Source organism: Acinonyx jubatus, chromosome B2 (assembly GCF_027475565.1).
Source record: "Acinonyx jubatus isolate Ajub_Pintada_27869175 chromosome B2, VMU_Ajub_asm_v1.0, whole genome shotgun sequence".
Classification (NCBI taxonomy): Eukaryota; Metazoa; Chordata; class Mammalia; order Carnivora; family Felidae; genus Acinonyx; species Acinonyx jubatus.
The window spans coordinates 9,618,156-9,639,283 of NC_069385.1; the positions used below are offsets into that span (position 1 = coordinate 9,618,156).

At 42.3% G+C, this 21,128-nt stretch overlaps 1 protein-coding gene across 3 annotated transcripts in view; it reads right to left on the bottom strand.

The window, feature by feature from the left end:
• The window catches only part of TULP4 (TUB like protein 4), a 239,541-nt gene extending 220,135 nt beyond the window's left edge, over positions 1-19,406 (bottom strand). For all 3 annotated transcript variants that reach the window (XM_027056542.2, XM_027056541.2, XM_027056540.2), the window contains exon 1: positions 19,257-19,406. The gene's annotated coding sequence lies outside the window, so the exon portion shown is untranslated. The remainder of the gene's footprint in view (positions 1-19,256) is intronic.
• Between the last annotated feature and the right edge of the window lie 1,722 nt (positions 19,407-21,128).

The window sequence follows — 21,128 nt, forward strand, 5'->3', positions numbered from 1 at the left end:
ACTAACACATTTATAAATTCCTAAATTCTCAAATGGCACTAATTCCCAGAATTATGAGACCACTCTTTTCTTCACCTTGTAATCACTAAGTGACACTGTCAAATCTCCTTGGATTACTGCATATAGGTTCACAACCCACACAAAATATTCAATCCCAATAAATTCATAGAGGGCTCTCAAATTCATACAGGGGATCTGTGTGTGTAACCAAACAACTAAAAATAGGAACAGCTATTTTTCATAACCTCGGAAATCAGTGGAATGCATGATCTGCCAATGACCTGGCGGCCCCCATGGGATAATTAACAGCAAGGATGGACAATCCACTGATACATCCTTTTTTAAATTTATTTTATTTTATTCCAGTGTCATTAACATATAGTGTTATATTAGTTTCAGGTGATCAATGTAGTGATTCAACACTTCCATACATCACTCTGATACATCCTCATTTAAGTGAATGTGATGAAAAGTTAAAAGCGGATTTTAGAAAAAAAAATTACACAAGGATTTTTTCTGATAGCAAGCTCTTCCTGTGCCTTTAAATTTTAATTTAAAATATTTTCTTTATATTCAAGTTTTCAGGAATACCTTCCACATCAAGCTACCCTGCTTAAACTTTGACCACAATTTCTCAGAGTTCAAACAATCCTGATATGAAAACAGGTTATAATCTGTTTTACTAAAAAAGACATTTAATTTTAGAAAAAGTAATTTCAGAATCTGTTTAACAGGTTCATCTCCTCAACTTACAGGATTTTTTTTTGTTGGTAACGGTAGCATCTTTTTGATGGTAGTGTCTTGTTTTGTTTTAGTTGACTTTACTGTTTAGTTTTCCTTTAAATTTTAATCCAAAGTTTATGTGGTTTCACAGTCTGGGTCCTTTCATAACTGCTAACAATTACAGGGTATCCCTGACACTTTTTGCAAATTATAGCAAGGAAATCCTTTCCGCTGAACCTCAATGACCTCTTCAACTACTCCATATCCTCCCACAGTTTGCCATGAGTGTCACCATTTTCTATGATCACTCAGTTCTTCCCAGAAAATTCTGGAACACACAGAAAACACTCTCTCTAGGCACTTGGTTTAATATGGAAAACACGAGTGCTGGTGGCCATGTCTGCCACAGGGACTGAGGAATAGAGGATGCTGGTCTGTGACAGAAGAGAAGAACTAGAAGCATTGAGGGAAGCTAAGAGAGGGGGCCAGAGAGAAGGAAAGAGCTACAGGACATTCAGGGAGTGTCCCAGTCTCTGGGTCGCATCCGAGACCCAGCTGTATCCCTGCCAATATTGAAGTACACAGCTCAGAAAACTTCCACAAACTTCCCTTCTTCGTGCAAGTTCAGTTAGGTCTTTTTTACTTATAACCCAAAAACCTCTAACTAATAGAGGGCTCCACAGTCCCTTCTATTGACTGTTTTGAAAAAGGCAAGACAGAAACCTACAGGTGGGGGTGACTGGGTGGCTCAGTTGGTTAAGCGTCCGACTTCAGTTCAGGTCACAATCTCACGGTTCATGAGTTCAAGCCCCGTGGACAGCACAAAGCCGGCTTCAGTTTCTGTCCCCCTCTCTCTCTGCTCGTGCTCACGCTCTTTTTCTCTCAAAAATAAATGAACATGAGAAAGAAAGAAAGAAAGAAAGAAAGAAAGAAAGAAAGAAAGAAAGGAAGGAAGGAAGGAAGGAAGAAAAGAAAGAAAGAGGAAGGAAGGAAGGAAGGAAGGAAGGAAGGAAGGAAGGAAGGAAAGAAGGAAGGAAGGAAGGAAGGAAGGAAGGAAGGAAGGAAGGAAGGAAGGAACCTATACAGGTGGTAGACTGAACCCAGCAGGGTCCGTAGCCAGAAGGCAACAGGTGCCACCCCAGACCTTGCTTCTCTGGCAGGAGTTACACAGGATAACTCCAAACACACACATCCTCACCAGGGCCGCCACAGTTCAGCTCCTCTAGTTAACACAGCAAGTAATGCTACGTTACAGAAGTGAGCTGTTCTCTATTCTACACCCCTGCTTTAAGTATAAATCAGGAGACATGGAGCAGCTCTCAGAATACCACCGAAAACCACTCTGCCTGGAAGTAGAGCCTCCCAGGGCAAGAGCAGCAAACCAAACCCAGAGAAATGGGGGCAGAGCACCTCGATTCTACTCTGCCAGCTCCCATACGGAAAGCAAGTATATTCCAGTTTAAAATCCAGAGGGATAGCACATTAGAAATAGCAAGCATGCTGATAATTTTTTATATGTATTTGATACAGGGAAAAGCAGCATTCACTATTTTTTAAGTACTTAGTGAAAACATCATGGTGGTCACACAATAGTATGAATATACTTAATGCCACTGAACTATATACTTATAAATGATTAAAACGATAAACTTTGTTACCACAATTTAAAACAAAAACAAAAAAACATGACACATTTAAAGAGTTACAGAGACAGACTGAACCCCTCAGTGGCAAACACCATGTACAGTGTTACATGGGATAGTCATGTATGAAAGTAATGTGTTTCCTTGCCATGGGCAAGTCAGCACAGAACTGAGACAGACTTGATGGTCAATCTGGGCAGGGAGGCAAAAAGAGCTGTGGTTTTTCAGGGCATGGGGGTGGGGGCTGTTGAACCCAAGCAGCCATCTCCTGAAATTAGTAATAATGAAAAATCACTCTACACAGTCTTATGTTCCCCCACCTCCTAATACCTGATCAGCATGCTCTTAACATTACTAATTCCTAAGTATTTCAACATAAACTCCTCAGAAGTCACTGCTGGTTTCCTATCAGCCACAAACAGATGGCAACCCAGAAGAGTCCTGTTCCCATTATGCCAACTTGGCGGGAGGCTCACCTGCCACTACCTGAAACATGGATCCCTCCCACTTGTACACAGAAGGCTCCCAAACACAACTAAAATCCTGCCCGGATGCCCACTGATCAGCATCCTTAAAAGCATGGGGGGGAAGTCTCATTACAACTCCACTAATTAATAAGCATAGGGAGGGACTACATCACATCCTAATATAATTACAGGAACACCGCAGCCTCCATCGCACTTCCACTCTACGGTTCAGGCAGCTTCCCCGCCTGCCTGCACTGGGACGTAATCCAGTTTTGCAAACATATCCATATGTATGAGAATCAGAACAGATCTTATTATATCGAACCTGGAGAAAAACCTTTGGAGATGCTAAAAGTTCAATTTCAGATATATTAATGTATCCTTAAAATTTTATTGACAATGGAAGTATCTATCCTGTTTTTGTAACCCCAACACAGGTTTCTCAGCTGCAATTTTTTACCTTAAATGATTCAAACCCTAAGAGAATGACAGACATTCATTCACAAATTATGCCTAAATTAAAAAACATGAAGCAGCGTGTGTGCATGTGCATGTGTGCGTGCGTGTGTGTGTATACTGGCAAGGAGGAAGAATCTGGATTATTTACTTCATCAGATTCCAACCAGAGATGCTGTGTTTCCTGGATGTACTTGCTAATTGCCAGGGCCTTTACCACTGACTACTCCTTGCCTGCTCAAATCAAAAACTGACTCTTTGATACGTTAAGCCACGATTTTCTTTAGCAGGGGCAGCTTAACTATAGCTCACTGCCCTCATGCCATATTTAAATCCTTCAATCGCTCTTCTTTTGCAATAGAAACCAAAATCTTTAAACATGGGATACAAAGCCCAACAGGAAAAGGAATCTCTCTCAGCAATGCCTCTGCATTTCCTCAAGGAAGCCATCTCTGATGTGCTGATTAGATCAAATTCTACCTTTATACCTTGTACTTCTCCTTCATGGTATGAATGAATGAATCAATCAATCAATCCCCTGATCTGGTAGCTACTACATAGATTAGCATGTCTTTAGGTGTAAGTAACCAATAACCTCAACTCAAATTGCCTTAATCAACAAGGAAACTTATTTTGCATAACTCCAAAGGCAGGATGAGTGCTAGTCTCTGAGTAGTTTTCTCTGCTGTTTTTCTTGGCTCTGTCGTCTCCCGTGCACTGGCTTCATGTTCCGACTGTAGCAAAGTGACTAGAGCAATTGTAGGCACCACATCCTGACACAACAATTTTCAGAAGCAAAGGACTATCTAGTGTGGTCATTTGAAGGTTGAGAAGTTTTCCAGAACCTCCTGGCAGACCACCGTCACATCTCACGGGCCAGGACCAGCTTTCTCGCTTACCCCTGCAGCAATCACCTACAGAGAATAGACCCAACAGGAGTGGGTGCAACACATCAGGATTTACCCCTGTGCTAAGGATGGATCACTTTCTCTGCAGTCAAATGAGGACAAAGAAGAGGTCTAAACAAAACCCAATCTCATTACAAAGGAAGAAGGGAAGAAAAGATGTTAGACCATGAACTCAACAGGTCTGCTAATTACCAATCTGGAATATGTGCTCTGGTCACCAACATTAGACAAGACTGCCAACGGAAAACCTCCACCAGCCTCACCTGCAGTGCATCTATAAAACTGGCAGAACCACTCATGGGGTGCCTGGGTGGCCCAGTCGGTTAAGCGTCCGACTCTCGATTTCGGCTCAGGTCATCATCTCACCATTCATGGGTTTGAGCCCCATGTCGAACTGTCAGCGCGGAGCCTGCTTAGGATTCTCTCACTCCATCTCTGCCCCCTCCCCTGTGCACACACTCTCTCTCTCTCAAAGTAAATAAATAAACCAAAAACAAAAACAAAAACAAAAACTGGCAGGACCAGCTTGGAGGGGAGGCCACAGGGTGAGCAAAGGGATAAAAGAAAGACTGGTGGGCTGGTGCAGATTCAAGTCCCAAGACTTCTGATTAGCAGTTATGTGACAACAGTCAAATCCTTTGGCCTTGATTTTCTCATAAAATAAGAAAATATGTGCTTGCCATAATGTATAAGGTTGCTGCAAAGACCAAATAAAATGTAAGCATATGTGGAAAAATGCTTTGTAAATTAAGTGTTATGCTTATGTAAGCAATTATTATTACTTCAATGGAAAAAATCACAAGTCACTGAGAAAAATTGCAGGAAAAAAAAAAGGCTGACTCCTATCTAGCCAAATGGAAGCAGTACAATCCACTAAAGGACATATGCTTTAAAAATTATATTCCAGGGGCGCCTGGGTGGCTCAGTCGGTTGAGCGTCCGACTTCAGCTCAGGTCACGATCTCGCGGTCCGTGAGTTCGAGCCCCGCGTCAGGCTCTGGGCTGATGGCTCAGAGCCTGGAGCCTGCTTCCGATTCTGTGTCTCCCTCTCTCTCTTCCCCTCCCCCATTCATGCTCTGTCTCTGTCTCAAAAATAAGTAAATGTTAAAAAAAAAAATTTAAAAATTATATTCCAATTGGGGCACCTGGGTAGCTCAGTTGGTTAAGCATCTGACTTCATCTCAGGACATGATCCCACAGTTTGTGAGTTTGAGCCCTGCATCAGGCTCTGACCTGACAGCTCAGAGTCTGAAGCCTGCTTTAGATTCTAGGTCTCCATCTTTCTCTACCCCTCCCCCACTCTCACTGTGTCTCTCTCAAAAATAAATACAACATTTAAAAAAAATTTTTTTAATTATGCTCCAATTGATTTACTTCTGGCTATGCTGGAGGCTTTCCAGTATGATTGACTGATTCTAACAGTTGGGATGGAATGTAGCAAAACTACAGAAAACCAAAACCAGTGTCCTCCTTCTGCTCCTTCACTGATCTCTCCTCCTCAGGCCTGCACAGCCATCATGTTCTGACTGCTTTCTAGACAGAAAGGGTGTGTTTTCCAAGTCAGAAAAGGTTAAGAAAATTTTAGCATTTTTACTTAGAAGGAAGGCTGATTCCAATGCACAAGAAGAAGCTACTTGTTACCTGTGAGAAAGCTCAGCCCGATTCACATCAACGTATTTAAGTTGAGAAGTTTGTAGACAGTTAAGTACAAAGGCATCTAAGGCCTTCCTGCCAATGTTACTTCTACCAGGCAATGTAGGCATGAAACCACCCAACATGGCTTCTGTTTTACCTAATTCCCTGCCTGCCCTCTCCAACTCTTACTTCTGTTCATCTGTCTCCATTTTGGGCTAGGGTAGAGAGGGGCAAGGAAGCCATAGATATTGAAGAGTAAGACAGGCACTTGTCTGTGCCATCCACATTTTTCTCCTTGGGTACCACACCTCATTGGGCAATAAAGTTAGAAGACTGGTCATGCCTAGCACCAAGATTCTGAAGGGTGAAAGTAGTGATATGCTGGGTTTACCTTGATGTATAGAGCATAAAAACTTGCTCACAGTGAGGGTGCCTTTCTCTCCTAGAGTTAAAAATCAACAACATATCATGATTTCCCACTCTGGTCCAGGCAGAAGCAAAATGAGTAACAGCATGAGAACAAAGATACCTTAGGAATGGAAAATGGAAGCAGCACAGGCAGTGTGGACAATTTGAGAGGCATCTCTAGGCCCAAGTTCCTTGGGTGTCTGTCACATAAGCACAACAGTGCCACTGCCAGGATCTACGCTCCCTGGGGGCACATGTGTCTGATAAGACCAGACCAGTAACCAAGAACATGATCCATCTAGGGGCGCCTGGGTGGCTCAGTTGGTTAAGTGTCCGACTTCAGCTCAGGTCATCTCGCGGTCTGTGAGTTTGAGCCCCACATCAGGCTCCGTGCTGACAGCTCAGAGCCTGAAGCCTGCTTCAGATTCTGTGTTTCCCTCTCTCTCTACCCTTCCCCCACTCATGCTCTCTCTCTCTCTCAAAAAATAAACATTAAAAAAAGAAGAAGAAGAAGAAGAAGAAGAAGAAGAAGAAGAAGCAGCAGCAGCAGCAGCAGCAGCAGCAGCAGCAGCATATGCTCCTTCTAAATCCCCTGCATGTGAGAACGGGCTATAAACATTCTCCACAAATGTGCTGTAAGCACAGCTATTCTACAGAGCATGTTGCCGTTTATAGCCTCTTTAACACCCACCCCATTTAATGCAACGTAGCGCCCTGGGAGGACATTAGTGAAAACTCTGGTGAGATCTAAATGAAGTCAAGAGCTTAGTTAATAATCATGCACCAGTGTCTCAGTACCTGGGTGGCTCAGTTGGTTAAGTGTCCCAACTCTTGGTTTTTACTCAGGTCATGATTTCACAGTTGTGAGATCAAGCCCCGCATCAGGGTCAGCGCAGAGCCTGCTTGGGGTTCTCTTCTCTCTCTCTCTGCACCCCTCCTCCCAAAATAAATAAACTTAAAAAAAAATAAATAATGATGTACCACTGTCTTAGTTTTGCCAATGTTCTGTAGTTACATAGGCTATTAACAGTAGAGGAAGCTGGGTGGAGGGCATACAGGAACTCCTTATACTATCTTTGTACCTTTTCTGTAAATCCAAAATTATTCCAAAATAAAGAACTTATTTTAAAAAGTTAATAATACTTGTCTGCTTAAAAGCAAGAGAGAAAGAAAAAAAATACTCCAAGGAAAACTTTCTAAGCAAAACATCAAAGTCAAAACACGGAAAAAAGACTGGTAGACTTGAATATATAGAAAACATATACTTTTATAGATCAAAATGTGTCATGAACAGACTTACAGTTGAAAGGCAACCAACAAACTGGGGAAATATTTATACAGCAAAAAGGGGGGTTAGTATCCATAATATAGTAAACTTTTTATTTAAAGAAAAAAAAGACTACATGCCTAGATGCTCTATCTGCTACAACTGCTTTCACACATTTCAGATCTATAGCATACCCAAAGTCAAACTCAGAGGCTCTATAAACCACATGTTTCTTCCCGTTCTAAGCATTAGCTCCAATTCCCCCTAGCCTGGGAGTTCTGCTAGAGAAAGCAAAGCTTCAATTCAGCGTTCCAAGAGGCAGCTAACTTCTGTTTAATTCGTTTGACCACTCCTAACCAAAGTCTCCTTCTAGAATCCAAAACTCTTTTCCTCTTTATGTTCTGAGTATGTCAAGCTTAGCTACTTGGTGCCCACAATAGTGAAAATAGGTCAAACCACAACCAGAAGTGAGAGCCCTGAGCAAAAACAAAGGCCCTGATTGGCAAACCAGACTCAAAACTTCTGTACCAGCCAATCAGGCGGTAACCAAAAGAAAGCAGAAAGCCTGTGCCACAGGTAAACAGGCATCTCCCACTCAGAGCCCCACTTACTTGCATTTCTAGAGATAGAGTCAAAGAAAAAGCATCTTTTTAAACAACATACAGTTACATCTAACTCAGAAGTTTATATTCAAACCAATCTATCTTAGTAATTTACCGACTCTTGTTTTTTCTGTTTTTAAATTTAGAAGTAGGGGCACCTGGGTGGCTCAGTCAGCTGAGCGTCAGACTCTTGATTTCAGCTCAGGTCATGATCCCAGGGTTATGAGATGGAGTCCCATGTCAGGCTCAGCACTGAACGTGGAGCCTGCTTAAGATTCTCTCTCTCTCTTTCTCTCTCTCTCTCTCTCTCTCTCCCTGCCCCTCTCCCCTCTCCCTCTCTCTCAAATTTTAAAATTTTAAAAAAAAATTTAGAAGGGGACTGAGAAAATATATAGAGAATATATATATTCAAAGAGAGAATATATAGAGTAGTCCCCCCTCTTATCCTCAAGGGATACATTCCAGCACCCCCCATGCCTGAAACTGCAAACAGTACTGAACTCTACTTATGTTATGTTTTTCCCTATATACTTACCTATGATAAAACTTAATTTATAAATTAGGCACAATAAGAGATAAATAATAACTAATAATAAAACAGAACAATTACAACAATATACGGTAACAAAAGTTAGGTGAATGTGGTCTCTCCCTTTCTCTGAAAATACCTTGTACTATACTCACCCTACTTCTTGTGATGATGTAAGATGATAAAATGCCTATGTGATAAGATGAATGACGCAAGCACTGTGAAGGATCTTTAGGCTACCAGAGACCTTCTGATGCTACATCAGAAGGAGGATCACCTGTTTCCAGACTGCAGTTGACAGCGGGTAACTGAAACCTAAAACCGCAGAAAGCAAAACTTTGGTAAGGGAGGACTACTGTACTTCTTTCGAGACGTCCCCATACATATATCACTTATACTCAGTTAGAATATTAAGAATATTAGCCATACTATCATATTAAAAATTAGGTAGCAGAAAGTTATAAATCTTATGCTACACTGAAGTTCCACATATAAAACAATATAGAGGCCCAGAAACAAAATATTTTTCACATAGAAAAGAGTGACCATGATTAAAACCACTGGACTAAAAATTCAGTGGCTGATATACAATGGAGTATCACTTGGCAATCAAAAAGAATGAAATCTTGCCATTTGCAGCTACGTGGATAGAACTGGAGGGTATTATGCTAAGTGAAATTAGTCAGAGAAAGACAAAAATCATATGACTTCACTCATATCAGGACTTTAAGAGACAAAACAGATGAACATGAGGGAAGGGAAACAAAAATAATATAAAAACAGGGAGGGGGACAAAACAGAAGAGACTCATAAATATGGAGAACAAACTGAGGGTTGCTGGAGGGCTTGTGGGAGGGTGGATGGGCTAAATGGGTAAGGGGCATTAAAGAATCTAGTCCTGAAATCATTGTTTCACTATATGCTAACTAATTTGGATATAAATTTTAAAAAATAAAAAATAAACATTTAAAAAATTAAAAAAAAATTCAGTGGCTGAAAGTTTGCATCCCAATTGATTAACTCTCTTCTCCCCAATATTGGGGATCGCTATTGCCTTACTTATATGGAGCTTCCTATGCTCTGAGATGGCCCACTTCTCAAAATCAGTATGTGGTAATAGCACTTAAGGCCAGGTGGACACAGAATGAAAACAAAGGATTTAAACCAAATCCTCACTTCTAGAAGTTCATTTGTGATCTAATTTGTGAATAAGGCCAGACTCCCCAGCACGCCTCCTTCTCCAGACATATCACTTGGGTCCACTTTACCACTCGTTAGCATCAAAGGAGGTTCAACTCAAACCAATTTCGCTAGAAATTAACAATCCAGTGGAAGGTTTGATAATAACAGACTAAAATTAAAAGGTTGAAAGTAATTGGTTTAAATTGACCTCCACAGATTATTGGTATCTGCCACATGATAGTGCTTACCCCAATTCCACAAAAAGTTTTGGCTGTCTTCTATTCACCAGAGAAACAGAATGATTCCCCAAAACCAAACACTTGCCATCTCTCCATGTCAGGCGAAAGAGAAAGAACTTCACCATATGAACACAGGCAAAGGAGAGCCAAAGAGGTTGCATTTCTATGATCATTAGTTTAGCCCAGGAGACCACAGTTACATGCAACACACAGAATGTGACATCCCTAAGCTCTCAGAATTAAAAACGATGCACCATCTCTGAACCACACGATCAACTTTGAGACGTTTCTACTTATTTACAATAAACGTAATACATTAAATTCATAGAGAGCTGATTTCAAAGCACCTTATAAACATTATTGCTTCTTTATATACCTCTGCAAAGGAAAGCATTTTTAGCCTAGGAAGGACCTCCAATGGTACTTAATGTTTCTGTATCACATTTCTTGCACATAAATACACATAAGATACAAATACTATTCACTATATTGTATCACAATTTTTTTCAAAACATTAATTTTAATTAATGAAAAACCTAAATAAACCTATTTCATAGAACAATGAAATTGTGAGGCTTGTTAATAGCAGTGATTAAAAATTAAAGGTGATGTAATTAGATAAAACTGAATTATGGTGACAATTTGTGGGCTGCACATATCAGTACTTTGCTCTCCACTGACAATACACAGTCCTGGATGTCACAGCCATTACAATGGTGAGGAGGAGGGAGATGCAAAATCAAATACAAATAGGATGCCATAAATCCAAAAAGGCTGGGAACTGAAGCTCCAGTAAGCTATCACAGATACATTGTGGGCAGCACCCCAATCCTACACTGAATTTATTCCCAAGTACCTTAGAATCAAAGCTGGGTAAGGGGACAAAACAAGATGCATGCCACTTTCCTTCTCACTTCTGTTCCAGTATTTAAACTACTAAAGGAATAAGACAAGCAAACTGTGAGCTATCTTCTGCTAAGAGTTGTGTCTTTACCCAAGCATTTCAAATATTACAGAATTTATTATTCAGATATCAGAAAACTAGTCCAGAAAAGTTAACCTCCTGATGTAGGAAACCCAAGATTGGGTTTCTCATTTCATGGGAAAAGATGACATGAACAAAAATGAAAAAGGTTCAAACTATTTGTAAGGGCTGGAAAACCTCAGTGACCTGAGTCCTAACAACATTCATTCTCCTTGGCGATGCCCATGATTCAACCTCCTTAAACTTACTTCTCTAAATTAAAAACAGGTTATCATTTTTTTAAGACCTTCCTCTCAAATTTGACAAATGTCAATACACAGTTAAATTTTTCTGATTATTTAATAATTCACAAAATTATGAATGCCTAAAATGCCAGCTTTGGTTGACCAGGGTTTTCATACACAGCATAAGCCTAACTTCCTATGCTGCATGTTTTGATATCATTGTTGGTGAACTATCCATCCGGTTTTGTGGCTAAGCAGGTATGTGCTGGTTGTCTGAAGCTTAAGAAGCTGATTATGTGCCAAGATAATCCTGTATATTCTCAGTATATGGTAACATCACCGCTTGTCAACTTGTCAGGAATAAGAAAACTGTCCCGGTATTAACAGCTCAGCCTGTTGCTCACAGAGGACCTCTGATACTACTATTTTATCACAATGATCAATAACAATGCCATGTGTTTTCCCCAGGGAGGTAACATATACTCGCAACAGCCCAATATGAAGAAAAAGAACATAGGGGACAGCGAACACGGCACTGAACGGGTCTTCTACACAAGACTTGATTTCCCTTGCCAGAGACTGAAAATTATACACACACAAATGAGGAATAACTGCCTCAAGTTTAAACTTCTCTTCATTTTGTCATTTGTAAAAAAATTGGTGAAGGAAACGTTAAGCAGGATGAAAGAACTCAGTGACATCTGTCTATAACATTGAAGTGGAATTTGAAAACATTGAAAAAGTTTTTGAAAGTAGATACAAAAGAGACTTTAGAACCCAGTGTTCCAACCAGTAACTAGCTGGATCAACATCTGAGACTTAAAAGTGGAGACTTCTCTCATAAAAGATTATTCATCAAAAAGGCCATCTTCAGGGCACCTTGCTGGCTGAGTCGGTAGAGCATGTGACTCTTGATCTCAGAGTTGTTAAGTTCGAGCCCCGTGTTTGGTGTAGAGATTACTTAACATAAAATCTTTAAAAAATTATTTAAAAAGCCAACTTCTTAGTGTTAACTAAACATGAGAAAGCTGATGTAACAAAAACTTTAACCCAGTATCTCTACCATGCCTATTCCAAGCTGGGAGGAGATATCTACGTATCAAGACTCTAAAAAGAGGGACGCCTGTCAATTAAGCATCCAATTCTTGGTTTCAGCTCAAGTCATGATCTCACAGTTTGTGAGATGAAGCCGCAAGTCAGGCTCTGTGCTCCCAGCACAGAGCCTGCTTGGGATTCTCCGTCTCTGTCTTTCTCTGTCCCTCCCTTCCCCGCCCCCCCCCCCCCGCCAAAATAGATAAATATTAAAAAAATATATATACATATTTAAAAGACTACCAACGAGAGCAGAAATAACTGTAACAACATAACACCTTATATTATGCGTTTCCAAAGCATTTCACATCCATTAAGGTCTAAATTGAGTCTTTAATTTCTTTTAAGTGAGAAATTAGTATCTTAAATTGTAGTGTGTGTTATCTTTCTCAGAGCTCTTTCACATCCATATTGACTCTAATTGTGCTTTTGATTAAAAATAATTAACAGTGAAAAAGTCATTCAAATAAGTCTATATTATCTGCACAGCACCTCTCCACACCTAGAGAATAATTCTCTACACTCTACAACCTACTATACCATTACTATTGGAGGATGTCCATAAACACTACTTTTCAATTCTAATCTTAAAATTCTTTCAAGGGCGGGTATTGTTGACACCACATACGAGTACAAAGACTTCTATTCCTACTCATTGACATCAGAGAAATATATCTGATTCTGAATTAGTCACATTTAAAGAAGGGGCACCTGGGTGGCTCAGTCGGTTAAGCATCCGACTTCAGCGCAGGTCATGATCTCACCACTGCTTGTAAGTTTGAACCCTGCGTCGGGCGCTGTGCTGACAGCTCAGAGCCTGCTTCAGATTCTGTGTCTCCATCTCTCTCTGCCCTTCCCCCAGTCACACTGTCTCTCTCTCTCTCAAAAATAAACATTAAAAAAAATTTTTAAGGGAAAAATAGCTTAACTTTTAAAATCCACAAATAACCCAAAATTTTAATTACAACCCACTGTTTTCTATGAAAGCAAGAAATCAAATAGACTTGACCTGCTGGTATAGGTCTTACTATGTGAAAATGGGATGGTAAAGGGAAAAGACCAAGCTTATCAGAGTTTGCAGCAATTTATGGAAATGTAATTAATTCAATATTTCTAAGCAAAGAGCTTAATTTTAACTAAATACGAATTGGCACTTATCTCCCACCTTCCTTGAATGTCTTCTCCTTTCTTTAGTTAAAAGTACCCCAACTCTCACTGTGACTCCTCCTGTATTCCATAATGTCTTTGTGAAACAACTGAGAGCAATCACACACACACACTAAAAACACCCCACACGTGGCAAATTACCCTAACTAGGCCAATCATATTCCCTCTCTCCAAGAAGACTGCATCTTAAGACCCGAGAATGAAACCAGTTGGTGCAGTCTTTGAGACTTGGCGACCAGAAGAGACCATCCATTTGGTGGTTCCCAAAGTCTAGATGCTCAGAGGCGTGGTTCTTGGCATCTAAAGCCTTGCTGTTCCGCATTTTCTATGCCTATATTTTACATAAGTGCTATGCCTTACAGTTCTGTAACCTGCCTTTGAATCAATAATATATCACAGGCATCTTTCCAGACTGGAAATAATATAGATCCATATCTTTATTTTCAATGGCTGCCTGGAATGAAAGTACAACCTATTTAATCAATTCCTTACTTATTTACTATATAATTATATACAGTAAATAGTTCCTTATTACTAACATATATCTTTGCTAACTTTTCCTACTATACATTTCTTTAGGATAAATTCCTAAATATAGATTTTCTGGATTAAAGGCTATGCAAGTTTTATATTTTGATACATAACAGCATTTAGAATGAATGCATCAATTTATATCTCTACTAAAACAGAAAGTACACATTTCCCTTCATCTTCACCAACACTGGAAATTACTATCCACCTTATTCCCATTTCAAACTGAGAGATGCCCAAATATTAAGACTACCAGTAGAAGTTATAGAAGTAATCATAATAACATAATACTTTACATACAGTAAGTCTATAGTTTCACATCCAGTAAGGTGTAAATTGAGTCTGAATAATACTGCCAATACAACAAACTTAAAATGGTGTCAGGGGCACCCGGGTGGCTTAGTTGGTTAAGCATCTGACTCTTGATTCCCAGTCAGGTCATGATCCCTCAGTTGTGAGATTAAGCCCTGCACCGGGCTCAACATGGAGCCTGCTTGGGATTCTCTCTCTCAAAATAAATAAATAAACATTTAAAAATTGGTGATGGGGCACCTAAATGGCTCAGTCAGTTAAGCATCCAACTCTTGATCTCAGCTCAAGTCTTGATTCAGGGTCATGAGTTCAAGCCCTGTGCTATGAAGCCTACTTCAAAAAAAAAAAAAAAAAAAAAAAAAAAAAGCACAGTAGTAAAAAAAAAATTTTTTTAATTAAAAAATGGCATCTTACTTAGCTGGCTTAGGCTGTCCGAACAAAATTCCACAGACTGGTTGACTTAAACAACAGAAGTTTTTCCCACACAGTTCTGGAAGCTGGGAAGTCCAAGATTAAAATGCCAGCAAGGTAGGTTTCATTCTGAGGCCTCTCCTTTGGTTTGTAGGCGGTTGCCATCTGGCCATGTGCTCACATGACCTCTTCTTGGGCATGACTGGAACAGGGGTCACCAAGCTCTCTGGTGTCTCTTCTTATAAGGACACTAATCCTATGAGAGCTCCACCCTCATGACCTCACCTAACCCTAATTACTTCTCAAAGGCCCCATTTCCAAATACCACTATACTGTAGGTTAGAGACTCAACATACAAATTCAGGGGAGACACATTCAGCCCACAACAAATGGCATTTTATCATACTTTTAATTTCATTTCTTTAATTACTGATGAAATTAAGTATTTTAATACACTTATTGGTCATTTATTTTTCCTTTTATTCCCTCCCTTTAAAAAATGGTCTGTTCTGATTCCAAATCTGGAATAGGAAGGGTACAGGATGAGCCTGGAACATCTCATCATACCAGAAAGCAAAGAAGCTACTAGACATTACTAGAGGCATGTCATAAGGACTTGGAGCCAACCTGACTAAGCTTTAGTCAAAAAGACAGGGCAGTGTGAGCATCAAAAGGAAACTAACTGAAATACATCATAAATGCTAAATAGAGATGTTCATAAAGATACTCAAAAAAAAAAAAAAAGAGAGAGAGAGAGAGAAAGAGAGAGACGCCTGAGTTGTGGCTCAGTCGGTTGAGCATCTGACTTTGGCTCAGGTCATGATCCTGTGGTTCATGAGTTTGAGCCCCATATCAGGCTCTGTGCTGTCAGTGTAGAGCCCGCTTCGGATCCTCTGTTGCCTCTCTCTCTGCTCCTCCCACACACATGCGCACACACTCTCTCTCAAAAATAAACAAACATTTAAAAAAATAAAATGATTATTAAAAAAAGAGATAAAGAAGGAAGCCCTCATCTGTCACCGTTGGAGTATGCTAGGGAAATCATTCATGATTTTAGAAAGTGGTAAATAAAGGGAAATACACATTTTCCCCATCCTTCCTATACAATCCATACCTCAGGGTGAGCCCTATATATTCTTCCATACAGCAAAATATACCACCATTATAACATTAACTAGGAAATAACATCATCTGCATCACCTGCAAATTTCAGAAAGAGGCACCCTATGTCACAATCCACATGCAAAGGAAATGACAGGACCCAGCAAGGATGTAACATACATATTAGTTTTATCCCCTATGGATCCTATTTTTTTAAAGGTACCGTGCATTAAATAAGTAATTTTCTTGTTGTAACACAAGTATCCATAATCTCCAGGGATAGCTCCCCATCATCATGAGGTTACTATGACTGTTAACATTCAGTATAAAATTTGTTTATAAACAAAATGTGATATACACATATGTACATGGTACACACATACACTACTGGAACATGTATTATTCAGCCTTAAAAAGGAAGGAAGTTCTGACACATGCTACAACATGGACGAACCCTGAAGACATGCTAAGTGAAATAAGCCAGTCACAAAAGGACAAATACGGTATGAATGGACTTATAGAAGAGACCTCATGTAGTCAAACTCAGAGAGAAAGTGGAAGGGTGACTGCCAGCAGTTGAGGGGGAAGGGATGGGAAGCTGTTGTTTAGTAAGCACAATGTTTCAGTGTAGGAAGATGGAAAGTTCTGACGACGGACAGTGGTCCCGGCTGCACAACTGCATGCATGTACTAATGCCAGTGAACTATTAGGATGCTAAGTTTCTTATGTGTATTTTGCCACACAAGAAATAGTATGTTTAGTATGTTAAAATCCAGTAACTGAATTAACATTATCCCAGCTAAATTAAAAGAAATTTTATACTTTAATTACATATTCCCTGCAGTCTCAGCAGCCTCACTAACGGCAAATGAACCGTCTCAGTACGGTACTATTGAAAATACTTTCACAGAGTCCTGACAAGGAGTCAATACGATACCTAAATCAGAGCATTTCATAACAAAAGTTTTACTCAGTTTTTTAATGAATTTTTATGAATCACATGCATTAGCTGGGCCACTCTATCTTCAATCTTTCTCCACACACAGAAAAGAACAGGAGGGAGACTGTAATTGATACTGTAAATACAGTGGAACAGACGAAGAACAATATCCTAGCTTAGCCACACACATGGTAGGCACTCAATAAATAAACATTCCTGATTTCGGATACTCCGTGAATCTGCTGTAAAACCAAAAAGAAAACCTGGGCTTCACATTCTGTCTGGCACACCAGCCACGTGAGAGGGCTGACATTCCACCCCAAGGAAGGCTGCTGTCTCTTTACCCTTCTTCCATTAGCCTGGATCTCAGCATCGATGCTGAAACACGTTTCACGCACCATGCATCCTTTTACGGATTAAAGAATGTTTTTCAATTCAGCGTTCGGGCAGGGAAACAATGTGAATAACCAAACGGCCACTCTTATGGCTCCATATGAAAAACAGAAAGTTCGTAAGATACACGCACCTCTTCTAAATGAAGTCAGTTTTAAAGTGTACAGTAGAAAACACGTTATTATTATTTCTCAGGCACAAGAAGCAATCCTGGCTTTCTGCTCTTACACGCCTGTCTGAAAGCTCCACTGTGTTAAAAATTTTCCCCATATGACTTCCTCTAACTCAGGTCTACATACTTGTGACTCTAGAGGTCAACCACTTCCCCCATCACATGAAGATCCTGCTATTTTCACAGCCCTTACTAAAAGAGAGTACTTGAAATTCTTAAAGAAAATTCACATCCTCAAATAACTCCTTCATACAAATTAAGTACTATTCTTCAAATTGAGGGACTAAACGCTAGATTTAGCTACTCACAATTTATTCATTTCTGGGACGGTAAACTATCAAGAAATAAGGGGGACGCCAGTCTGCATGTGGCTATCATTGCAAAATGTTGAGATCAGCTTCCAAAATGCCCCAGCAGCCAGCCAGGAGTCTGGGCGGCTGCTCTCTGGATTGCAGGGTGGCTTATGTGCAAGGTGCCCTGTCACTTCATATCCATCACCACCTCAACCCCCAGCTCTCCGGTGCTATGGGGCCTGGGGACGAGCCCTCTCCAGAACCACAGCACGATTCCCAGGGGCCCTGCGGGCAAGAACTAAAAAAACTCCAGCTAGGAAGACATGGAAACCTGAGACACAGAGAGGCAGAAAGAAAGGGACCCCCACAAAGATAGATTTTTACACTCTTGAAAACCTTAGGAATAAATGATTTTTCTCTGGGCTTTTTCAAAAACCTGCCTACTGGGCACCCTTAAGGCGCTGCTGGACTGAAAATACAAAGAAGAGAGCCCCCAAATACAGAAATCCAGGAAACCGATCCCTGCGAGGGAAGCTGATCGTCCCCAAGAAGACAAGTGTCAGAAGACTTTCCGATCACCACAGCAATTTAGCAGGTAAGTCACATCCCTCCCCGGTAGGACTGTGTCACCCTCATTTCTTCCACAAAGCTAGGTGGCCCTCACCTTTCCAACCTTGAAGTGGTGTGACAGGAAAAAGTAGACACCTCTCTCTCTGCTAATTGCCCTAGCGGGTCAAACTTCAGAACCAGCATCATGCACTTTGTTTTCAAGCGCAGGGAGAAGAGGAAGGGTTGGTATTCTGAGCGGAATCTCCGTGATTTGCCAGAGGAAACAGCACAGACCAGACAGCAGAAGCGCCAGCATTTCCATGCAGCTGCCACGACAGGTGACCGGGCCGCTTTGCAGACACCCCGCTCGCTCGGGGGGTTTCACCGAGGTGGGGCGGGAAGGAAGGGGGAAGCAGGGAGGGAGACAGACTGGAGGACGAGAAGGTGGGCAGAGGCAGGGAGGGAAATCCACTCCATCCAGACGTTGGGGAGGAAGAGGAGGAGCACAGCCCCGTCTCCCTGGGGAAACCGTTTTAAGGGATTTTCTGTCTCCACAATTAAGAAAAAAAAAAAAAAAATGGCTCCAAGCCAAACGCCTCCTGATTTACACACACACACGCACACCAAGCTCTATTTCGCCCCATTTTCGTGTACGCTGAAACAAAAGGCTAAATCAGCAGCCAGCGCCGCCCGGAGTCCGGTGTCCGCCACCCTCCCTCTCCCACCGCGCCCTCGGGAGAGCCCACCCAAGGCGGCCCGCCCGCCGCCCCCCGCCCGAGCACCGGCCCTCCCGCCGAGCCGGGGCGCTGCCGCCCTCCCCGCCCGGCGCCGCCCGACGCGCCCCCCGCCCGCGCGCGCACAGGGGCCTGGCCGGAGCCTGGGGGCCGGGCGCCCACCTCGAGGGACGAGCGCCCGGCCGGGCTCGGGAGGGCGCTCCCGGCGGCGCTGGGGCCCGTCGCCTCCTCGCCAGGGAGGGCGGCAGCGCCCGACCCCGGGCGCCCGTGACAGCGGCCCCGCTCCCGCCTCACCTCCGAGCGCCCGTGGCGGCGGCCCCGCGCTCCTCCGCGCCTCTCCGCCTCCGCCTCCAGCAGCCCCGCGCCGCCGCCGCCGCCGCCGCCGCCACCGCCGCCGCCTCCCCCCCGCGTCTCGGCCGAGTCTCCGCCTCCCTCAGCCGCCGCCGCCGCCGCCGCCGCCGCCGCCGTTGGGCCCGGCTCCGCGCCACGTGACCGCGCCACGTGACCCGGCGCGGCTGGCGGGCGCCTCCCCGGCCGGCCTCGCGCCCTCGCGCGCGGGGAACCCGCGTCCCGGCGGTTGACGCCCGCCCCCGGTTGTGCTGGGCGCCCTCAGTTCCGCAGCCTTCACCTGGCCTTCTGCCCCCGCCTGGCCGGCCACCTGCTCCCACTCACGAAACCCCGAACTCCATAGCCCCTGCACGCTCACACGAACACACTCACGCGTGCACACACGCACACGAGCACACACCGGCGCTCACAAGCGCTCGCACTCACACGAGCACACACCAGCCCTCACGCGCGTGCACACGCACATCTCGCAGCCCTCGCCTTTCAGGGCTACTTCACAGCCTGTGACAACGATGAAAATAATTCAAGCAGTCCGGTCTGGACCCACTTAACTTGAGAAATCCTTCCTACCCAGCAATGGGATGGTTGTGTGCGCTGCCCTAACTTAATGTGAGCCGGGAGTGGACATCACATTTCGTCTTAAGTTGAAAGCCACTAGCAAGCACAGATTTGCTTGTGCTATGAACCAATGTAGATAGTCATTCAGGTGTCTGTGATGGTGATCTCAGACCTCAGTATTTTTTTTCAGTTGGTCTTACAGAGAAAAGACTAGAGAGCCTCGTTTTCACTCAGAGAAAAAGAATTCACAGGTTTTCTCCCCTATTAAGTGGATGTCCTGCAAGGAACGCAAACTTTATGCATCTGTCCATTTTCCATCATGCACAAAGAAATAACATTACTGATTGTGTGACTATTCACATATGTATAGTTTGGGTTTTTTTTTTAAATAATGGACAAGATCAGCATCCTTGCTTCCCGGAGCCCTATGTAGTTAAGTATAGCAGCCTCTCTTTGAAAGGGTTCAGCCCTTTTTTCTAGTTTGCCTATATGCCAAGTTTTTAAATCACCTTCAGATTTAAGAATTCCTGCTTCTGTGAAAATTTTTTAAGTAGGCTCCACACCCAGCGTGGAGCCCATCGTGGGGTCTGAACTCAGACCCCTGAGATAAAGACCTGAGCTGAGATCAAGAGTTGATGCTTAACTGACTGAGCCACCAGGCACCCTGAATTTCTGATAGTCAGAAAAAAAATAAAGAGTTGGCTAAGGAGTCCTTTAATTCTGAAACTCCATGTCTATGGTTTCACAAATGTTGGAAAGTGCTGCCTAGACTTCTTTTAATTTCATGAAAGGTAATTTTTTTAATGACAATATTTGCCTCCTGCATGTATGCATGTAAGAGAAGTATTTATATCAGCATTATTTGGTAATATTTTATAAGCATCCCTAAAATTCACTTTGAAACATTTAAGGATAAAGCTATATTTAGGTCTTAGAGTACTTTAAACCAAAAAATAATCCTCACTCAATTCAAAGTAATGAGTATTATGCTTCAACTAAGGACTCAATATTACACCTAACATTGCTGGGAAACAAAAAGAATTATCTAGTATGGTTCTTACCCACAAAATCTAAAACCTCTAGATAGAATTACTTTAAAATATATACATAGGGGTGCCTGGGTGGCCCAGTCGGTTGAGTGTCCAACTTCGGCTCAGGTCATGATCTCACACAGTTCAGGAGTTTGAGCCCCGTTTCCGGCTCTGTGCTGACAGTTTGGAGCCTGGAACCTGCTTTGGATTCTGTGTCTCCCTCTCTCTC